Source organism: Ooceraea biroi, chromosome 5 (assembly GCF_003672135.1).
Source record: "Ooceraea biroi isolate clonal line C1 chromosome 5, Obir_v5.4, whole genome shotgun sequence".
Lineage (NCBI taxonomy): Eukaryota > Metazoa > Arthropoda > Insecta > Hymenoptera > Formicidae > Ooceraea > Ooceraea biroi.
Window position 1 is genome coordinate 11914198 of NC_039510.1, and position 21494 is coordinate 11935691.

The 21494-nt window shown below is 42.3% G+C and overlaps 1 protein-coding gene across 7 annotated transcripts in view; it reads right to left on the bottom strand.

Moving 5' to 3' along the window:
* The window catches only part of LOC105281076, a 183647-nt gene that overhangs the window by 134778 nt on the left and 27375 nt on the right, over positions 1-21494 (bottom strand). For 6 of the 7 annotated variants that reach the window (XR_003406593.1, XR_003406592.1, XR_003406591.1 and 3 more), the window contains exon 1: positions 3123-4488. The exons of the other annotated variant lie outside the window; for it this stretch is intronic. The gene's annotated coding sequence lies outside the window, so the exon portion shown is untranslated. Of the gene's footprint in view, positions 1-3122; positions 4489-21494 lie in introns of those variants that run through there. 7 annotated transcript variants of the gene reach the window in all.

The window sequence follows — 21494 nt, forward strand, 5'->3', positions numbered from 1 at the left end:
TTATGATAAAAGATTTATAATATGTAAACTTTTTTCTAAATTCTGATGAAAGATCTGTTGTACAATTATACATATTGCAGCAGATACTGTAGGTATGTGTGTGTGCGCGCGCGCCTGTTCTGTCACATTCCACTAGACTAGACCTGATTAGTGACGTTAATCTCTCCGTGTTAAATAGCGTAAGCCAATTCTGCACTCGCAACAAATCCATGCTGCGCGTATTCCGCCTCGTGCGTCACGATATTTCGCTGTTTCGCGTCTTCCAACCGGAGGCGAACGTGTGAACGCCGAAACCTTTTATGACGGCTTGATTACGGGATTACGGAGGGATTACGTGCGTGGCGCGTATTTAAATCCGAGTGCAAACCCAGGGCACATCTGCGTCTTCGCGACCCCTCTGTGCTCTTTCGTCACGCACGAAACGAGCGAACGTGCACACATCACGCGTGTCTACTTCCTTTCTCTCTCTCTTTCTCTTCAACTTTCTTCCACTACACCTCTCTCAGTCTCGCTTTCGGTCTCGTTGCCTTCCTTTGTTCCCGCGGCGAGACAGGATGACCAGAAGAGGAATATGAATACGAGCCATCGCAAATGAATCGTGCGCTCGCGCGCGCGTGCGCTTGGTGCACCGAGTCTAATTTTAAATCACGACCGTAACCCGTTCGCTTACGATCTCTCTGCTTTTTTTCTTTTTTTATTTCCGGTCATTACGCAAGCCTTGGGCGGAAAATATTAGAACCGGCTGCGCGCAAACTGACGTAAAAGCCGTTCGTTAAATTGCTTGTTTGCACGTTGGCGTTGTACTCAAAATCCCTCTTTTCGAAACAATCCCTATCGATAACGATCAGATCTGACGAACCAGATATCGGCTTGACGAAGACTCGCGAGGAACCATCGACGAGTAAAATCAATATTGCAAGATCGTAAGACCCTATACGCCTCTAATCGCGCATCAGGCGTGACGTGCCCGAAAATGTTCCACGAAATAGAATGTCTCCTCTAGGAATAGCCTTAGACGCGAGATGACGGCCTGAATTTCCGCGAACTTGTGCAAATCGCTTCGCGTGCAGAAAGGGCGAATAAAAGGGGGAAGGAGGAGAGAATGTGGGAGGACGAGAGGGTCAACGACAGCGATCGGACGGCACGACAGCATGTTGGATTTATCGTTGGCGCGATATTCGCGACGTCGATGTGGACGAATGACGCATGGCCAAGATAGAGTTTTGTGCAGGAGCACCTTCACGAGTGATATCACTCGTCCTCCGACGTATTATACGTTGTTACATCCGCGATGACGTGACGATGCGCGATTCGCGAGAGAACGTGGAGAGCGAGAGGTGCGACTCACGTCGTCGTCATTACGGATCACTCGAGTAATTGCGTTGTGTAATGCGAGACCGCGCGCGGATTACACGAGCCCGCTGTGCCCCGTTATCGAAAGCAATCCCGCGAGAAACCAGTCGCCGCCACCGCGGAAGAGAACATTCACTTTCCGCTCTCTCACGGCTGTAATCATCAAAAATAGCAGCGTTCCCTGACGACCCGTTGAACCTCGGCGCACGAGAATATTTTTTTTCAAGCCACCTCACTGAACTATCAAAGCTAGACTTTTTCTCTCTCTTTCTGATAAGCACTAACGCTAATAAATCTAATTGGCAAGAGATCTGGTATAAAATGATATAAAAAGTAGAATAAAATCGATAAGAGGCACATATTACAGGCGAATCAAAAAAAGAGAACGTGTTATTAGAATTTGTGCAATCGTCGAGCATTTAACAGTAATAAACTGATTTTACTTTGAAGTTTTGATAACATCGTTGACTTTCTTGATCTTATGTTATGCAATTTAGAATTTTTACGGTTAACTGGATCAAAGGATATCCAATTTGACATAAAATCGTAATAATCTGCCATGTGCTGCATTCTCTCGTAAATAGAGACGGTTAAAGGAATGCATCGAGGAGGAGGCGAGGGAGGAGAGACCGACGTTCATTTCGAGATCCATATCGGAGAGCGTACACGATATTGCCTTCATAGCTGAGGCCAGGGTCATAAACGATAAGCGGGCCTAGCGTACACAACGTCGAACCGTCGTGGACAAACTTGCTCGGCGTTCCATGTGGCGTCTGCGAGGAAAATAACAATCACAGACAGCTCCTGCGTTCGAATCGCTTAAAACGAATCGAGTTTAACGATCAGAACGCCGACCAGAACGCGCTTTCGAGCTCTCCGACCCTTCAGCATCCCGCATTCTCGCGGTTCAATTAACGTTATATTTCATTGTTCAATTCTGTGCTCTATTTGAGAAACACAGGCACAAAGGCAAAGCAGCTTGTACCAAAAATGATGTAATCTCAATTGAAACATTGCGCACTTCCGGTCCAATTCAAAATGATACAAATTTTATGGCAAAATGATGGAGGATAAAAGATAACAAATATGATGCATTTATTTTCTGTTGAATTATTTAACACTGAATTTTTGCATCATTATCGCATGAGTCGCCCGAATACAAAAACCATCGTTCGAAAATTGCAAAGTGGAAATCGGTAAACAGTCCGCTTATTGTTAGCTTATTGTGCTTTGATAAACGCGACGCGAGCGCAGCTTTTCCGTTTCGGCGCGTTCTCCGCTTCGTATCCGACACGACTCGCAAATTCTAAAACTGCAAGCGATGAATGGAGCCGAGATCGCGAGCGGGAGACGCGCCGCGCCATTTCGCGCGTCACGCGATCGAAGAGTTACGCCGCTCCGCTCGCGTCTCCGCTCCGAAAACGCGCGAGCGACTCGCGCCCCCCTTCGAGAGGAGAGGAGGGGAGTTTCGAACGCGCGGCTGTTCGATTGAGCTCTGTGACGTTGGCATTGGCACGCTCGCGTCACGTTCGACGCTTCCTGTCACACGGAAACGCTTCGCGCGAAAAAAACGCACGCCGACGACGCTCGGCGCGGCGACGACGACGCTCGAATTTATCGAGCGGAGCCTGAAAACGCGCCGCGCTTACATCCGTGCACGCACACAGGCAAGGCAGGCAGGCATGCACGCACGGACGGACGGACGAACGGACCGATGGACGACGCCTCGCGTCGCGGCGCCAAGAGCGTCGCGCGTTCACCCTTCTCACCTTTTCTAGTACGACGGTCGCGACTCGGGCCTGGGTGTCCCGAAACGACGGCGACGGCAGCAGCAGCGGCAGCGGCAGCGATGCGGTAATCCAATATGGCAGCCCACACACATGTCAAAACAAACGCACCGAGCGGGAGCGGAGCGCGCGGCCGAGACGTGCTCCGGATTCGAATCGTTCTCTACGCCGATCGAGCCTTCAACGGCGCCGACACGTGTCGACGCGAACGACGCGTCGCGTCGCGGGATCGCGACGCCAGGACGACGTGCGTCGCGGAATCACTGCAAGAGAGTCGGGCGATACGAGCGATGCACGAATGACTGTACGAAGAGCGGAACAGAGACGGAGAGAAAGGGAGAGAAAAAGCCCGACACGCGCGACACAACGCGTACGCTGCAAGAGCCCGCCGTCGACTGCCAGCGAGACGCGCCAGGCAGCGGGTGCAGGACAAAGGGTGGGGGAGAGTCGGCGAGACCTCAGTGGTGCTCAATTGGCGTCCCGGCCCTCGAGACTCACCCTTGTCTTCTTGTCCATGTCGCCTCGCCTCGTGTATCCCTTCCTGCATATATTTGATATCTTTTTGTTTACGTGTAACCTCCGTGCAATGTTTAGCGCTTTAATATGGTAAATATAATAAGCAACTGCGCTGGGTATGGTACTTATGCACGAGACTTGTTTTTCTATGTATTTGCGCGGCAGCGTTTTACGCAAAATGAAATTTGCGGTTTATGATGTGCTCATTTGCATATTGAAACGCGGAACATGGTTTGTCAATTTCTATCGTGTCATGCTTTTGTGAGAATTAAATGATTCTTAATATCTTTACATTTAATAGTTATTTCATTAGCTAAAATAGTGTTGAAGCGATCTGTGAAACTACTCATATATTCAATATATTCATTCCTTTTCGCTGTTTACTTGTCGGTTTTTTAAGCTATTATATAGAATAGAATTTTTTCATCAGCATAATTTTCGCGTTAATACCTCAACTGCGATGTAATAATAATTTATTGCTCGGCATGTAGAAATCAGCGAACGGAACGGCAGCGATTAAAACGTTAACTACTAGGTTGCGGCTACGTTGCTTGCACTCAAACTTGCTGAAATTCAATAAAATAATTACGCTTGATATAATACGCGAGTAACAAGAAGGTGTAAGAAGCTACGGGTGGTACAGACGATGTGGAGGAGTTAGCGAGCAAAACCGGCAGGCATTAGCCAAAAGGCAGCCATTAGAACGAGAATTACAAGCACAAAATCGTGCACAGTTGCAAACCGTGATAGATAAAAGCACAAAATTCATTCATTTTCGATTTCGTGTCTTAGACATATAAGTCCCCAGCAAACACAAAATAAAACTGTTATATTGCTCTGTTATATATTGATTATAATAATATAACAGTAATATAACTTAAATATGTGATGTTATATAACTTTAATATTTGCATATTATGTCTATGTTATATACCATTTTTAACATACAGATGTCGAGTCGTCCGCTAGATGGCTTCCGTTTCTCGTATGCAAAATATGATACAAAATATGTATAAGAACGGTGATCACGGCACGGTACAACTTGTATTATAAGTCCATTTCTACAATGAAGTGGTACATTTTTGAACGAATAATAAATAAGAGCGAAGTACTAACTCCTGCATAACGTTTAGGAAAATAAATTAAACACAAACCTATAGTTGTAGAAAGAGGAAGAAAGAATAATTATATTTCATTTATGTAACATTTAAGTAACATTTTAGTAACATGTTATATTACTGTTATATTACTGCAATTTCGTATGAGTGGGAAATTACAACTAACATATACATTACATGTAACGAACATGTTATATTGCGTGTTACATTCTGTTATATTATGGCAATATCACTGTTATATGACTGTGTTTGCTGGGTCTATAAGCATTAAATATATTGTGCTATAAATAAACATTGATCGCGCGATAGGTAATCATTATCTCTATTATGAATTTTTCTTGTCTTAAAAATCACATAAAATCTTAACTAAATATTTAAACCAATTTAAACTAAATTCTCCTTGTAACAAAGTGTTGAGCTCAAAGCTCGAACTGCATTAAATCTTACAAAGACTTTTTGCGATAAGAAATATACAATTTTGCAATATAAATACGATAATATTATGTTCAAAGTATTAATCCAAAATATTATTTCAAATTATCCCATTTCGCTTGTTCCAGCAATGTTCGTCACTTGTTGAGCACACATCGAGGCACTAATACGCGCGTAAAACGGGCGAGGAAAGAGCAATTAGAGCAATCAAGAGTCGTCACAATCCGGCGACACTCATCTTCTCACAATGTGCACCGCATCGATTCGTCCTCGAGCAGGATCTCGGTGCATACGTATCCTGTCCTCTCTCTCCTTCACCCTTCCCTCTCTCTCTCTTCCTGTCTCTTGCGCTCTCTTGCGAATGGGTCATTTAACGTTCTGCCCCACATTTCCGCGTGGCGCGTCTGTTCGGTTGGGAGCGGAGTCGCTGCTCGTTTCCCGCACAGACGATAATTCGGGGTGGAAGGAAATCGATGCGACGCCCAGGCGAGAGAGTACGCGAAATTCGACCCTGGTTTATGGCCGTATTACGACACGATTGGTGCGTTTCGCATCAAATCGCGGAGGGGTGGTTTGCGATCGCGAAAACGCCGGGCTGAACGTGCGGGAGATGTGCGTTGCGGCGGAAAAGCGGCGACACGTGGCCAGCTTGTTTTGCAAAATATAATACAACGTTAACGAGTACGAGTGCGCCGGTCGTTCGCGCTCTCCTATAACGAGACGCGAACTGTGGAATTATCGTTTTCGCACGTACGTGCGGAATTGTTGCCGATCCGGCGTTGCGCACCTGAGATTTCGCGGGTTCTCCAGTAACCCGATTACTTCCGAACGATCGGCGGTGAATTTCGTTAATTGTTATCGAGTTTTATTTGCAAAATTTCCCGGCATGAGTATTCGCAGCGTGACAAACAGCGACCTGCCCGAAATTGTTTGCGACGAAATTCCGAGCACGCGGCGATGTTCCAATACCACGTTTTCCGATGCGTGTGCTTCCGGGATGACATCGCGCTTCTCTACGTGTCACGCAAAATTTCGCATCGATCGCGCGCCGATCGTATCGTGCTTGGAGCACGAAGAAGCGGATGTTACCTATATCTCGCACGCTTTAAAGAACCGTACGCGAATCGTACGTTCAATTACGATAGTAATTATGCGCGTGTGTTATATCGGCGTATCTTTACGAGTACTGCTCTATTTCGTGCGCCAATCCCTCAAGCGTTGATAATGAGTTCGAGTTTGTAATGGTGGTAACGATAGAAATAGCGGACTATTAGTAAAAGCATTGCAGTCATATCTGACAAGGAGTATTGCATGTGACGTGGTTTTTTAGAATAATGTTACGACGAAATTCTCGCAAATGTTTCTATGTGAAAATATTGATGGATTGATACGATGCAAGGTGCAATTAAAGATTCGCTTTTAACGATCTTATAAAATACAACGTAAACTATAAAGTGAAGAGATGAGCAAAAAGTAATTGGCAAGAAAGCGGAAGCAATTAAAGACTGAAGAATGTTAAATGAATTCAAGCCTCCTCTCGTGTCGCACAGCGACAAGAGTCAAGAGAGATCAATGTAGTCACAAGAGATGATAAATCGCTATCGTTTCGTTATTTCACGAGTGGAATTTACAGGCTACAGACAAGACGGACTAATCGAGGCGTTCTGCCGATTCTTTTTCTGCGTTTTACATGCAGAGATGTTTTTCGAAGTCTTGAGAGCCGTCTTATGTGCATATGCAAATTCAGTAACTCAACATTCGGTAATCGTTATTTTTAGATAGAGTTTCGCATCAGAGAGAGAAAGTGAGAGAGGGTGACCAGGATCTATATTTATTTCTTTGACGATGCGCAAAATCTCTCATCTCTAACTACATATATATATTTCAAGACATATACTTATAAAACAGTTATTGATTAATAATCACTTATCAGAATCAATTGCATTGTTTAATTTGAAAACAGACTTTCCAAATTAACCAGTGGATCAACACATTCAACACTGTAATCGTAGTTAATATCAGCCATACGGCGTATCAAGTGATACAAAGCATCAATTAGTGATCAATTCATGCGTTATCACGATATTTTATCAATGAAATATTAACGAAATATTTGCTGATGGAAAAGATTTTATTATCATAACAACAGATATGAGGGATCAGCCGCGGAGTGACTTTATTAGCTATATTTTTATATTGGCTATATATTTATGTATAGACTTTATTATTTACAATTATATTCGTGTATCCCTGTAGACCATACGCAAAGCTGCCGTTTGTCGAAATATCTGCATTAAAAAGTATACATATCTAAGAAGGTGCGTATCTAAGAATGGCTGCATTCTCGACACGATAGGGGATGGCGAGCTCGACCTAGGAGAGCCGGCAATCGATTTCTCGATTAATCGTTTCGTCGGAAGACGGCGCGACTGAAGTCTCACCCGATGATGAGGTGCGCGCCGACCCTTCGCGCGTTTCGCCGGCTGCACGGGTTCGCAAAAAAGAAGATATGATGCACGCACGAAGGGTTCGATCGCACCGAAGCGGATTACGTCGTATAAAGTACGATTTATTGTTTCGCAGGAGCTCATAATCAAAAACGCTCAGCCCTTGAAACGTTACTCGCCCCATGACGATATCATTTTTAACTGTTTCAGAGTGCCTTGCCATTATAAGTATTAATCAATAAAATGAAAAAAATTGTATTTATTTAAGTGTTCGAGCATTGAGAGTGCAGTACTTGAAAAATGTAGGCATTTCTCACTGCTTAATTTAAAAGAAAGAAATGATGAAAACCTCGACTTTAAATAAATATCATTGATCCGACTTACTTTTTTTATTCAATTTGCAAATGATAGCGAAAGCTCTTATGCTTCTTTCAATTTCGCGTGGTTAACCCAACAGAATTGTAATTCACGATTTAATTACGGATATATTTGACAAGTGTTAATAAGTATTCATGGAATCTCGTTTAATTAATAATAATTACTGGATATTGAAAACCACCAGAATCCATTATTCTTTCTCTCAACGTTTAATTTTGTTCATTGGAATCAGTAGTCTAGTCTCGCGCCTTGAACAAGAGAATTCTGTCGACGAGAAATTCGCCGAGAAAACTCGTCGGGGCCTCGGTACTGCTGGATGACGGTTCAAAAGAGCGCCGCGTTAGTGAACAAAAAGGCGGTGCAAAATAAAAAGAACAGAGGCATTGTATGCAGGCACGGTGCAGGATTGTGCGTCGTAAATTCATTTCGTCGTCGACGTCGATCTCTTTTTCGTCGCTGCAACGTCGGTGTAATCAGAGTACAGCGATGCATGTCGCCACGCAAGGAATTCCGGATTGCCGAAATGCTTCAGAAAGTATGAGAACACCGACACGCAGCATCACGTTGATAAATGATTTACGTTTTATTTTTAATCTTCTCTTTATTTATATTCGTCACGCAAGGAATGTAATGATCGGGAATGTAACAATCGATCAGCGATGGTAATATCTCGCCAAGATAGGTATCATGCGAATTGTAACGTTCGAATCGTAGCACACAGATCACTGTAATGCGCCACGTGGAAGAAACGATGGCTCAGGCGTACGATAGTTAAATTTGCGAACGTTTCAGCACGGAGCGAGCTCCGGCGTTCCTGAGCGGTATCTTATTTACTTTACGCCGGATATATTTGCGCATAAAGCATTAGTTCAATTTGCAGGCGTCGCTAGAGTTTACCTTGCTTTCACATTTCCAAGTTCGGCTGCATTATCGCCACTTAAAACGTTTCTACTTCGAGCTGCAAACGCCGAGACCGAGGCCTGAAACAAAGCGCCAGGTCTGTGCGGATTCGAATGAGAGCGCACTTACTTCGAGTGCATTTTGTTTCAGAATTTCACATACGTCTCGCGCGCGAACGGCAAGATGCAAAAATTTCGGCGTATTCCGGGAAAATAGCGAGTTTTTCGAGGAGGAATTTTTTTCGAAGACTAAAGTCAACTTTAAGGTAACGAAGAGACCTGCGAGATCGGGAAGAAAAAACGGGTGGACGTTTAATTACGGCGAAAGCTTTTTAGCACTCTCGTTAATGATTCACTTCACGATATAATTATATCCTACTACGAGCAATTCACAAAAATTCTTTCAATTCCTCGGAGATATTATCTTCCGTCTTATTGATATTTTGCAGTGTTCTCGAGATGTACGCGAGGAGAAAAAGAACTCTAGAAATAATTGACGATTTTTTATTATTTATCAAATAATACTATTTTAACGAGAATTTTTGTAGAAAAAGAAATTTAGAAATTAAAATAATGATATCTTGTATGCTTTAAAGATAAAACTTGTCACGTATAAATCTTTTAATATTCGTGTTGTTCGGTTTTTCAAAAATAATAATTGCATAAATAATGTAATCGTTATTTATTACTTTTTAAAAATTATCTCCTCGTTTTATGAGAATTTTGTACCTTTCAACGTATAGATAATAAGAAAAACACATAATGAAAAAATATATGTTTCACATAGCGCATTTATTATTGTGAAAGTTCAGCTCGTTCCTGCCAAGTTGCCTCAACGTCACTGCGCGACATAACTGGCGGAAAATGTGAAAAATTGTTGGCACGTCCGTTTGAAATTTTAGCTACCATCTACACGGTCTGCCCGTTGCATATCCATCCTTTTTTCTCGCACATTCGCATTCCACATTCACGATTAATACAACAGCGATGCCGAATCCGTAGTCGACGGTATTTCAACACGTCGGCTTCATCGCCGACAGATAAGCAAATTAATGATCGTTTTGTCGATGGTTACACAAAAGCTAACTGGAAAAATAACTCTTACCGGACGTTGCTCTCAGAGAGACAAAATCTACATCCTGAATCCATAGATAAGTTTATATCTTGATTTGTTCAATGATATATATAAGTACCAATTTTTAATAAAAAATATAAATACGAGATATATGAATACTAATAATCAATATATTGGGTCGTCCGGAAAGTTCGTGCCGATTTTGAAGGAAAATTCAAAGGCAACATTTTTTTATGTCGATAAATATTTATTGACTTATGTATGCACCGTTTTGTTTCACAACCTTTGTCCATCTTTCACGCAACTGGAAGATTTCATTCTCCCAGAACTTCTTAGGTTTCTCGGCGAAAAACTCCTCAAGGTGGTTTTTATGTCGATCAAAGAGTTGAAGTTCTTGCCGCTAAGAGAATTTTGCAAAGACCTAAATAAGTGAAAGTCTGAAGGTGCAATGTCTGGTGAATACGGTGGGTGAGGTAGCACATCCCAGCCAAATTCCAACAATTTTTGTCGGGTAGTCGAAGAAACATGAGGTCTGACATTGTCCTGATGGAACACGACGCCCTTCCTATTAGCTAATTCTGGACGTTTTTCCTGAATCGCTGTCTTTAATTCGTCCAGTTGCGAGCAGTACTTATCTGCATTTATCGTTTGGTTGTGTGGTAGGAGCTCATAATATAGGATTCCTTTCCAATCCCACCAGACACGGAGCATGACTTTTTTTGGATGAAGGCCGGCTTTCGGAGCGGTTAATGTTGGTTCATTTCGCTTACCCCAGGATCTTTTTCGTTCTACATTGTTGTAAATGATCCATTTTTCGTCACTCGTCACTAATTGCTTCAAAAATGGTACGTTTTCGTTGCGCTTGTACAGCGAGTCGCAGATGGAAATGCGATCCATTAAATTTTTTTCGGTCAAATTATGCGGAACCCATACATCATAGCGACTTACGTAACCAAGCTTCACTACATGATCGTGGATAGTGGTTTTCGATATTTTCAGTATCTCTGCTAATTCACGTGTCGTGTAGCGCGGGTTATTCTCGATCAGTGTCTTGAGTTGGTCATCATCAGTAGTAGAGGGTTTGCCCGAGCGTTCTTGGTCTTTAAGGTTAAAATCACCAGCTCTAAACTTAGCGAACCACTTACGTACGGTTCTTTCAGCTAAAGCGCCTTCTCCGTAAACAGAACATATCGAATTTGTTGCTTGTGAGGCATTTTTGCCTTTCCGGTAATAGAAAAGCATCAAGTGTCTAAAATGTTCTTTGTTTTCTTCCATCTTCAAAAGAGTACAAAACTGACACGAATCAATTTATCTCAAACAACTTTTTTCCTAAAGATGCGTTGAAATGTCACCTTTAAGCATGTGTATATAAATCGTATGTTTTCAATAACATTGATATATTCAGACATGTTCCAACGCCATCTATTAAAAATCGGCACGAACTTTCCGGACGACCCAATAATTTATAAAATGCTATATGCAATTACAAATAAAAATCTATCATTAAAATTAGATATGTCTATATAAAATATATTAAGCAAATACTGTTTTGCATAAAAGATCCGAGAGATATCTATCATGTTTTCAAGAGGAGATACAGCAGGATATTTCGAAATAGCATAGTATGTGCAATGTTCGCTGGTACATTGCAGCAACAACTTGTCGATAAAGTCTTGCAGAGTATTGAATTAACATACGTTGAAGAGGGTTTCATAGTTCTACATCGTTACACTCCGTTATAGTCCACATTGCAACTACTTTAATCTATGTTGTTCGTTGCCAACTGCCCGAGAACAATCGAGCGGAAAGAGGAAGTATCAACCAGGAGAGTGATCGATTTAAGAGAAACAAGAGACTGAAGCTAAAGTTAGCAGAAAAAAACAGTAACTCTGATAACAATATTCGCATTTAGCTGGTGGCATCTGTAAGTACTATATTAACATGCATGTTTACTGTCATTTACATTTTGTTTTTAACAAAACGAATTCTGCGTTGACAAATTTCGTGCTTTTATCTGCGAATCTCTCTACGAATTTGTGTTCCTCGCGTTGAAGTTTTGTTAATCCCTTACGGTATCCTTAACGTCGCGTGGTTCATCTGGCGACGTACGAATCAGCTCACGGACGAGTGCGTGCGCCTTCCATACCATTTACTCGGAAGGTCTACAATTTCGACTCGCAGTACCCAGGGCGAGTAAAACCGCAGGCCGCAAGTGCATGGCTTACCGACGGTCACCGGAGACTAAACGGCTCTCGGCTTTTAAACGGTGATATTAGTTAAGTTTTGCAGCGAGTCAAGCGCGCCCGGGCGCGGGCTATTCCATGCTGAGCAGTTGCAAATTAGTCAGGAGAGAAAGGGAGAGAGAGAGAGAGAGAATATATGCATTTTAATGTGCATCATTTATATTCGGGCACAATCGTTGCAACATCTCATCTATCGCGTTTCCGCATTTCCACAGGCTACTTTCTCTCTTCCTGTCTCTCTTTCTCTTTCTCTCTTTCTTGGGGCAAAGCTCGCGCAAAACTCGAGGAACGCGAGAAAGAAGCTGATAATCTTCGCGTTACACGCACAGCGTGATTCACCGACGTGCGTCGTCATCTTCATAAAACTCGATGACTAACCGGAACTATCGCGACAGATTTTGCAATTCGATGAAATTTCCGTTGCATAACTCTCGATCGTCGTGTAATGATTCGTATAAATAATTTCCACATTAAATTTATCTGGTTTTCCTGGCGATGGATTACAGATTTACGTTGCACAATTTTTCGACGACGGATGGGATCTTCAAGAACAAAGTACCTTTTCTCTTGTTCCCCCAAGGGGAAAATAATTTCGTTTACAAAGGGTTAATGCGTTGTCGGGGTTAGCGCTGTGTCGGCCTAGCGTTTCTTGCGATTACGCAAGGCGATTAAACTCCGATGCGAAAAGCAGTTGGGGAACAGTGGCCGTTAGTCTCAGATAGAGACCGAAGGGGAGAAAGAGAGAGAAATGGGACCAGGGAGTCTAGCAATGGAATTCAAACCATTACGAACGACGAGGACCCTTGCGTTTGACAGTGACGTGTAATTATGAGGCATCGTCTAAACAACTCGACTGCAACTTGTCACCGGACGAAATTGATTACGTCGTTTCTCTTTCCCCGTCTCTCTCTCTCTCGCTCTCTGGACCAAGCTCCTCGACAATGAGACGTCGTAGATGTCTTGCGAACGAAGTTACCGTTTCGCGACAGACATCTGTTGCTAATCCGAATAGCACGATGCATTCCGTTTCTAATCGTGGATGAGTAGACAATGGAGGAAGGTGCAAGGAAAAAGAGACCGTACGACCGTGCAATCTGCGAAACCGATCGGTTAAAGTTCGTCCTTCGCAGTCGATAAACGACACCTCCTCTCGAAAGTTGGGGCGAGTTATCTCCTGGCTTCCTCGGTGCGCGAGCTGCATTATCAGTACGTATCCGAAAGTAAATTCGGCGGTCGGTTGCCGGGCATCGATTTTGGCTCGAAGGAATTAAATGCACGCGCAGTTAATTCACCGGGATGTATGAGTGGAAAGAGAAAGTACGTGCGGAAAGTGCGAATTACCAGGGAACTCGAGCGAACGTGAGCTACATTAGTACAGAAAGATCGGTCTATTGTACTCTGCAAATTTTAATATTCTATATACAATAATCTCATTTTATCCGCATTATTTAGCTGTGGAATAAGAAAATGATAAAAAGAGGGTAACTTGCAGATGACTAACGTAAGTTAAGCTAATATTGACAAAATCATTTTCGTTAATCGATGCACTATAGCTGAGAAAAGTTTTAGGCCTTTTCCTTGCTCACGAAGACTGCCCGAATGGCATCCTTTTAGATGGAAAGAAGGCGAAGGAAGTCGACGATATCGATGTTGGAAAGGAACATTAAATGGAAAAACGCGTTCTATAAAAACTGGTCGGTGGACTGCCATTCGAGGAAAAGAGGTCGACCAAAACGAAGGCGGCCTTTGCTTCGACACCGTGTAAATGTCAATGCAATTACCGGCAAACGTACAGACAACAAGGTGCGCCTAACTAAATTAGCTTAGACCTTAAAATACGGTTACCTTTATTTGCTGCGAACTGAAACTTGAACGCTGAAAATTCGTATCGATTTTGCATGGAAAAGTATCATTATAATACGACATTAACACTATCGATAATTTTATTTCGAAATCGATAGTAATAACTGTCAACATATAATAACTCTTGACCTCGTGCTGACAATAATCGTCAGACCTTGAAGAAGTATACAATACTTTCTCTTACATAGAAGTCTGTTTAGGATAATTCAATAAAAACAAGTTTGGTTGCTAAACGAGTAAAATGTTATTTCGCGGCAGGCATCAAGTTGATAAACTTAATTTCTCATTGTGATAAACTCAATTCTCTCACTGCCAAGTATACCTTGAGATTATAGCACCGTCTGGCGCGATCGAGGTTACCGAATGCGTTCATCGTTGCGTAACTCCCCTTTAAGCACATGTGTGACTCAGAAAGAACCGATTATAGCATGACACGGAGCCATGAACTACGTACGTGCCGAAGAGGAACAACACTCGGCGGGAACAACAAAAACACAAGGTCCTGTACTTTTGTTTCTGCATGAAAACTTGTCTCGCTCAGCTCAGAGAAACGTCTCGAGGCAATCTTTTCTGAATCATGTTACAACACTGCAGCAGGACGAATATTGTTAACATCCGTATAAGAATGTATATTCTGTGCATAAACATCAAGTAATATTATAATCATGTCTTTAATTAAAAAGAAAAGAAGCGAAAGAATATCATGATATCGCACATTTGTTCAAACAACAGCGATATTATTAATATGTTGTCATTTCACGCTACATATGTATTAACTGCACATATTTAAGAAGAGTTCTCAGATAGCAAATATCAAAATTAAATGTTTGAAAGCAATTACCAGAAGCTTGATAGACCTGGCTTTCAATCGATTACACATACATTTGTGAGTACTTAGCATTTAAGCACAGCAAGAGAATAAATTGCTTGCCATAAATTACTCAAACGTGCATTCGTATTTCTATGATATATTCGTCGAATAATTCCAGCATCAAGATAAAACCAAAGAGCACAGCAATGAGTTCTCTGGTCCCTACGGTGAAATCCGCGACGTCGGCATGAGCGTGTTCCATTATGTGTGGGTGGCAAGCAAACAGCAAGAAAGACCGACCTTGATGGCACACACGCGATCCTGTATTTAGATACGAATAGGCGTTTTCCGCTTCCAGGGTGAAGAAGGTTTCTAGACTATCTGTGGGGAACAATTCTGAAACGTCGCGCACTTCCGCCTCGCGTGCGATCAATTATGAGAGACGGAGAAAGGAAGATCTCTCTTAGCGGGCGACACGCGCGAAAAACGCGAAACCGATTCTGCGCGTCTGTCTTTTACGTGCGTTTCTCCCACGAATCTCCTCACAATTAGATTCGCGTGACCCGGAATCGTCCCGCTAACGGAGAAAGCGATAAAGCGACCGTTCTTGCAGAGTACATGCTACACATTTGTCAGAACTTTGTTCATCGGAACGATCTCTCGAAGCTGCACGCCGAGAAAATATACTTCCCATAGCGAATTTATTACCCGATCCTTGAATGCGCCGATGCATACACCTTTCCTGTCATAAATCCTTCGCCCCACCGATGTCTTTCATAAGTTCGCGGATCCGCGGGTAGCAAATCTCGGCGCAAATCTCCTTTCTATGCGTGTGCATATATTTTGCACTGCATATGCGTAGATATTCAAAAATGCAGACGTAGAGTTTGTTATATCCCTCGTGTAATATACTAAATAAAAATATAATATTGCCTCGAGGATGCTTCTCCCGGCACGGCACGAAACATTGATAAAAATAGTAGGCAAGCTAATCACCAAAAATGTTAGTCAACGGGGACTATCATTTGTCTGGTCGCAGTCCATCAACATCCTGCAGCAACCTACGCACATTCATACTTCCGTAGACTTGTGTCAAGTGTTGAATGTCAATGGCCCCGAGAAAATGACTGTGGGTTGGAGAGAGTTGTAACATCGAATCTCATGTATGTGTGTACGTGTGTGCTGCAAATATAATTTAGTAATATTATTTTTCTCTTTCCTACAGAGCGGAATGTTTCTGGCGCTAGCTTGCGCGGCGGCTTTTACCGTGGAAAATTATGTTTCGATTTAGCCGACATTCTGTTCAGTACACAACCGGCTTTCAAAAATCTTTTTACCTATTTATATACCATGAATGGTTACACTTTATGACCTAAACGGCAGCGCTCCGTGCAAATGTTTATGACGTCTTAAAAACCGCTGGAGTGCGTCGTCAAGTGCGTGCGAGTGCATATAACAATGTTGCAATTTTCAGACGCAATTATCTCCTAAGAGCACAAGGGCGCCAGGATCATGTTTAAGATCTCACGGCGAAATTTGCTGAAATTCCGGCAAAACTAAAATTGACAAAACTGTATCTATCATGGATGATATTGACGCATATACAGGATGAGGCACCTAAAACAGGCCACCTGAATATTTCGGCTGTTATTGGCGATAGAAAAAAATGTGTCAGACCAAACTTGCATGGTTTCGAGGGACACATAATTTGTTCTAAATAGTTTTTTATTAGGTGGACGCGTAGAGGTCATATGAAGGTCACCTTCGTTTTTTTAAATGGTATGATATGTTTTTTTACGTACCATCTAGTAGAACATTTGAAGATGCGCACATTGATCTACGGGTCAAAATCATTCAAGGTCACTGAAGGCCAACTGCAAGGGCAAATAATTTACTTTATATTGCCTAGAGTTCTCTGCTATTGAAAATACCGTAAATTTAGAAATGAAACAGTTCTAGCCCTTAGAATGTTTTTCTTTTCCGAGAAGTTCTGAGTTGATGATATCATTGTTTTTTATATTGCCTAGAGTTCTCTGCTATTGAAAATACCGTAAGTTCAGAAATGAAAAAGTTCTAGCCGTTAGAAATTTTTTCTTTTCCGAGAAGTTCTGAGTTGTTCATATCATTATTTCTTATATTGCCTAGAGTTCTCTGCTATTAAAAAGACTGTAAACTCAGAAATGAAAAGGTTCTAGCCGTTAGAAATTTTTTCTTTTTCCGCGAAGTTCTGAGTTGTTGTTATCATTATTTTTTAGATTGCCTAGAGTTCTCTACTATTGAAAATACCGTAAATTCAGAAATGAAAAAGTTCTAGCCGTTAGAAATTTTAGCCTTCAGTGACCTTGAATGAATTTGACCCGTAGATCAATGTGCGCATCTTCAAACGCTCTACTAGATGGTACGTAAAAAAACATATCATACCATTTAAAAAAACGAAGTTGACCTTCATATGACCTCTACGCGTCCACTTAATAAAAAACTATTTAGAACAAATTATGTGTCCCTCGAAACCATGCAAGTTTGGTCTGACACATTTTTTCTATCACCAATAACAGCCGAGATATTCAGGTGGCCTGTTTTAGGTGCCTCACCCTGTACACACACGCGCGCGCGTACATACATGCGAAGACCGATTTTAATAATATGCAAATCGCAATCCGACATTCTTAAATAAGGTATCGCGATCGCAGGACGCGCCATACGGCAACCATACGCTAAATGATATTAATGGAACGTTTTAATCATAGAGAGTGTCAACGACCTCGCGGGATTCGAAATGACGTAATTCCATAATAGCCATCCAGAGGACTTTAGAATCCGAATAAAGCGCGACGGTTTCAGACTGGCTCCAGAATCCTTCGCGTGTCCCGTGGGACTGCTCATCTACGGACTTTATAATTATAATTACGAGCGTAAGCGAAAAAGCGAGAAGAAAAGTTCTCAAACCGGAACGTCACAAAAAATTCACGGGAGACACGTACTCGCGTGCATATTGAAAAATATTGGTCGAGGTGTACAGCTTATCGGGGCTCGTAATTTATCGCACCTGGGAGGAACGCGTAAGGGAGGTTTTTTTTAAGCCTGAGGCACCATAAATCGCGCACGCTAACGCGATTCGTTTCGTTACGGTATAAATGACCGCTTTATATCGCGGCGCAATGCTGCATCGAGATCGATGCGGCGGAACGTTTTACGCGCGCGTGAAATTCGATCTCGGTAGACACGGGCGAGCGATTTTGCAGAACATGACGACGGAGCTCTCGTTATAATGTCTTAAATGTGTTATCGATAAGTGCCATGAATCTGGCTCAACGTTAGGTCGGAACCTACGTTGCGTGTACCTCTCATTAAGCTCTCATTAGCGTTGGGATTTTTCTCGAGTGCGCGGTAAATCCGCAGTCTTGTGCTTACTCCGCGCGGTATATAAGGAGCAAGTACGTATTTATGCTGAGAACAATGGTTATATATATTAAGAGAAAATTGCATGGATCTCTTGGATTATAAATTTTGCATAACGACGATATATACTGCGTACTTTAATACACATCTTGATGTCGCCACGATATTCTTTTACTTTGCTAATGTACTCAGCAATGTAGCATTTCTTTCATTTCGTACAATAGAACACGTATATACGCAAAATTTACTTCCATTATAACAAGTATGACAAAAACGAAAACTTAAACATAAACTTGAAGAACGATAGAAGTTTCAGACAGAACGACGTTAATGGATTGGATTCGGTTGGCACTCATAAACGGTTTCTTTTTCTAGAATATGTATACAATACAATCGATATCATCATTTTTATGGTTCAAGCGATTATAGAAGCGTATATAATCTGCTACGCATATAATCTCTGCTAAAGAATAAAAAATGTATTTATATTTATAATATACATACATTATAATACGAATTAATAATACGAATCGATCATTTAAGGTCACGTGTTTCTAGCTACAGAAAAAGCCAATCAATAGAGAGATGTATGGTGTGTACAGACAATACCTGTTATTTGAAGCATAGCGTTCAAGACACAGGCCGATGAACAGCACGGGCTGCGACTTCTCCAAGTTTCCATTTTCGATCGACGTCTCGCCGGAAGAAAGTTTTTCTGAGTCAAGCTGTATTCGCGACCCGACCTAACTCAACGTCTTATTTCTTGAGCGAGATGAGTCTCCGCAGCGCGAAACTAACCGAGTATTTCCGCGCCTAAGCGAACTTTAGCTGGGATTTTTCTGGTTGTCTTTGGAGAGTCTGGCAACAGGAGGGGTGTGTCGCGCTGCCGCGTAGCCGGCTTTTGCGGCGTAATGAAACGCTTAACGAGCTGTGGGAGTAACTCAAATTCCCTCGGTAAAACCTGAATAGAACTACCCTACGTAAGTCCCCGCGACTCCTTTGTACTTCTTCTAGTATCGCGCGACAAGAACGAGAACGGAATTTGTTCGTGTTATCATTTCTGCCGGTAGAGAAGAAGCTATGGCAGAGTTGGACGGCAACAAGCAGAGAATATCCTAAGCGACGTTTGTCTTGTACTAACAGACTTTGGCCAACTGCAAAGATACGCTTTAATATTTTACGATAACTTGTAGTCGAAACAAGTGACGACGAATATTCATAAATAGTATCAGTTGGAGAATGGTTTAATTTTCTGGTAACGAAAACAAAAGCTGTCCTTTCTTATCTTTCTTGTAAATTATTAATCCTGCATATTTTGAAGGTAATGAATGAGTTTTGTTTAACAAAGGCTTGATATTTCAGCGATAACAGGTCGCTAGTAACCGCTGCATTCGAAGCATGCAGCGACGTGCAGAAGTCATCAAAGTGGCACAGATTCATTTGTTCTAGATTCTTCTGCGGACGGACGACGCAAAAAGCGAATCCGGAATCTTCCCTCGGTTGACTTATTGTGTTACAAATTGCCACAACTGCGCGAGACAGCGTAGAAGGCAAAGATCCATTATCTTTATCTCTTTTTAATCCTAGACTGGTAACAGTCTATTTAATGCGTCCGCTTTATCTGTGTCTCTGCCTGAATTAATTAACTCCGTACGTCCAGAGTTACTAGCACTTTAATTGCTCGTTGTTTTATAATCCCGTCTGAGCTTCCACGTGATTTTTTTTATTAACCTGATTTTTTTCCATAACTATCCCAGCATCCTTCTTTCCTCCGCTCTTTCTTATTCTTATGGCGTTTCAACCGCCCCGACCGCGCCATTATCCGATGACTTTCCAGATTTGCCGGAAGCCAGGGCGGAATAAAAACAATAATGGAATACTCTGGCAGAGGAATATCGCCATAAACGCCGCCGGCGAGAGGAACGTGCGCTAATCGCCGTTTTCTAACGGCACTCGAACAATGGAGCAGACTTGTAGCTGTTGACAACGGCCGTCCACTCCGTGAACGGCGATAGTCACGCCATTATTGTTTCTTCCGTGGGCGGTTCAACGAACCGAGCATTACCTCTCGTTTTTCGGCGACAGGAACTTCTTCCGCGACGTTAACATCATTACGATGCACTTATTAATCCCCGCCCCTCCTGCCCCGCGCGGGCGGAACGGGCAATTTGGCGACTGCGTTTTTACGAACGCTCGATATAACGGCGGGCGCCGAATAAAAAGTTCGCCACCTCCTCCTCCGTGCGTCCGCACGGAGGATCAATAACGATTAAATTCTCGCCCCCGGAAGTCATAGGGCGTAATCGGAATTTATGCTCGTGTCTTTGCATAATGCGAAATTGCAGGTTCTCCACTCGTTGCACGAAGGTCATCGTATTCAGAGAGGAAGGCCTCACGTCTCTTGATATGTACGTGTTCCACAATGTATTACTTTTCAATGCTTCTTTCAATTTATTTGCATTAATCGTGCTCAAGTAAAAAACACGATATCGTGTGCTTTTTACAGATGCATCAGAATTGTGAAATTGGAAACAACGTAACATTTATCGATGAAACTGCGGTTGAGATGAATAACGGAGAAAGGAATTGAAAAAAGATGACAAGACATCGTAAAAATATTTATTTTCGTAACGGTATTGCGACGGTGCAGCGTAAGCATCGGAAATCATTAATGTGCGACCGTGCGACGAGCGAGGTACGTAAGAAGATCCGCGGCAGAAGACGCCTTGTCAGCAAGACCCTGAAGAACCTCTCTCGAGAATGCCTTTCTGATTCGAAACAGAGTGGATAAAGTAAAGCCGTCCGACGTCGCTGAATCAAATCGCCGCAGCACGACTTGCAAATCGCTTTGATAATGTGTAGGTGCACCACAAGCGCTTTTTTGTAACAGAGATTATCCTGAACGATACGTAGGATCTAACGTTGTATTGATTTCGGATTATCCCGATAAATCTCGTTTCCGGAAAATCAGAAACGCTCTCGACTGCTAACTAAAATGATTGAATTAAGCATAGATAATATGAAAAAGAGAGAGAGAAATATAAAACGTGTACATTTCATTTCGTCATGCATATTGTATATATTAATCTACAGATAATTAATTTTTGCAACAACAATAATTGATCGTAATCGCAAATGTTATACTATGCAGCTGCAAAGAACAGATGCGTTTA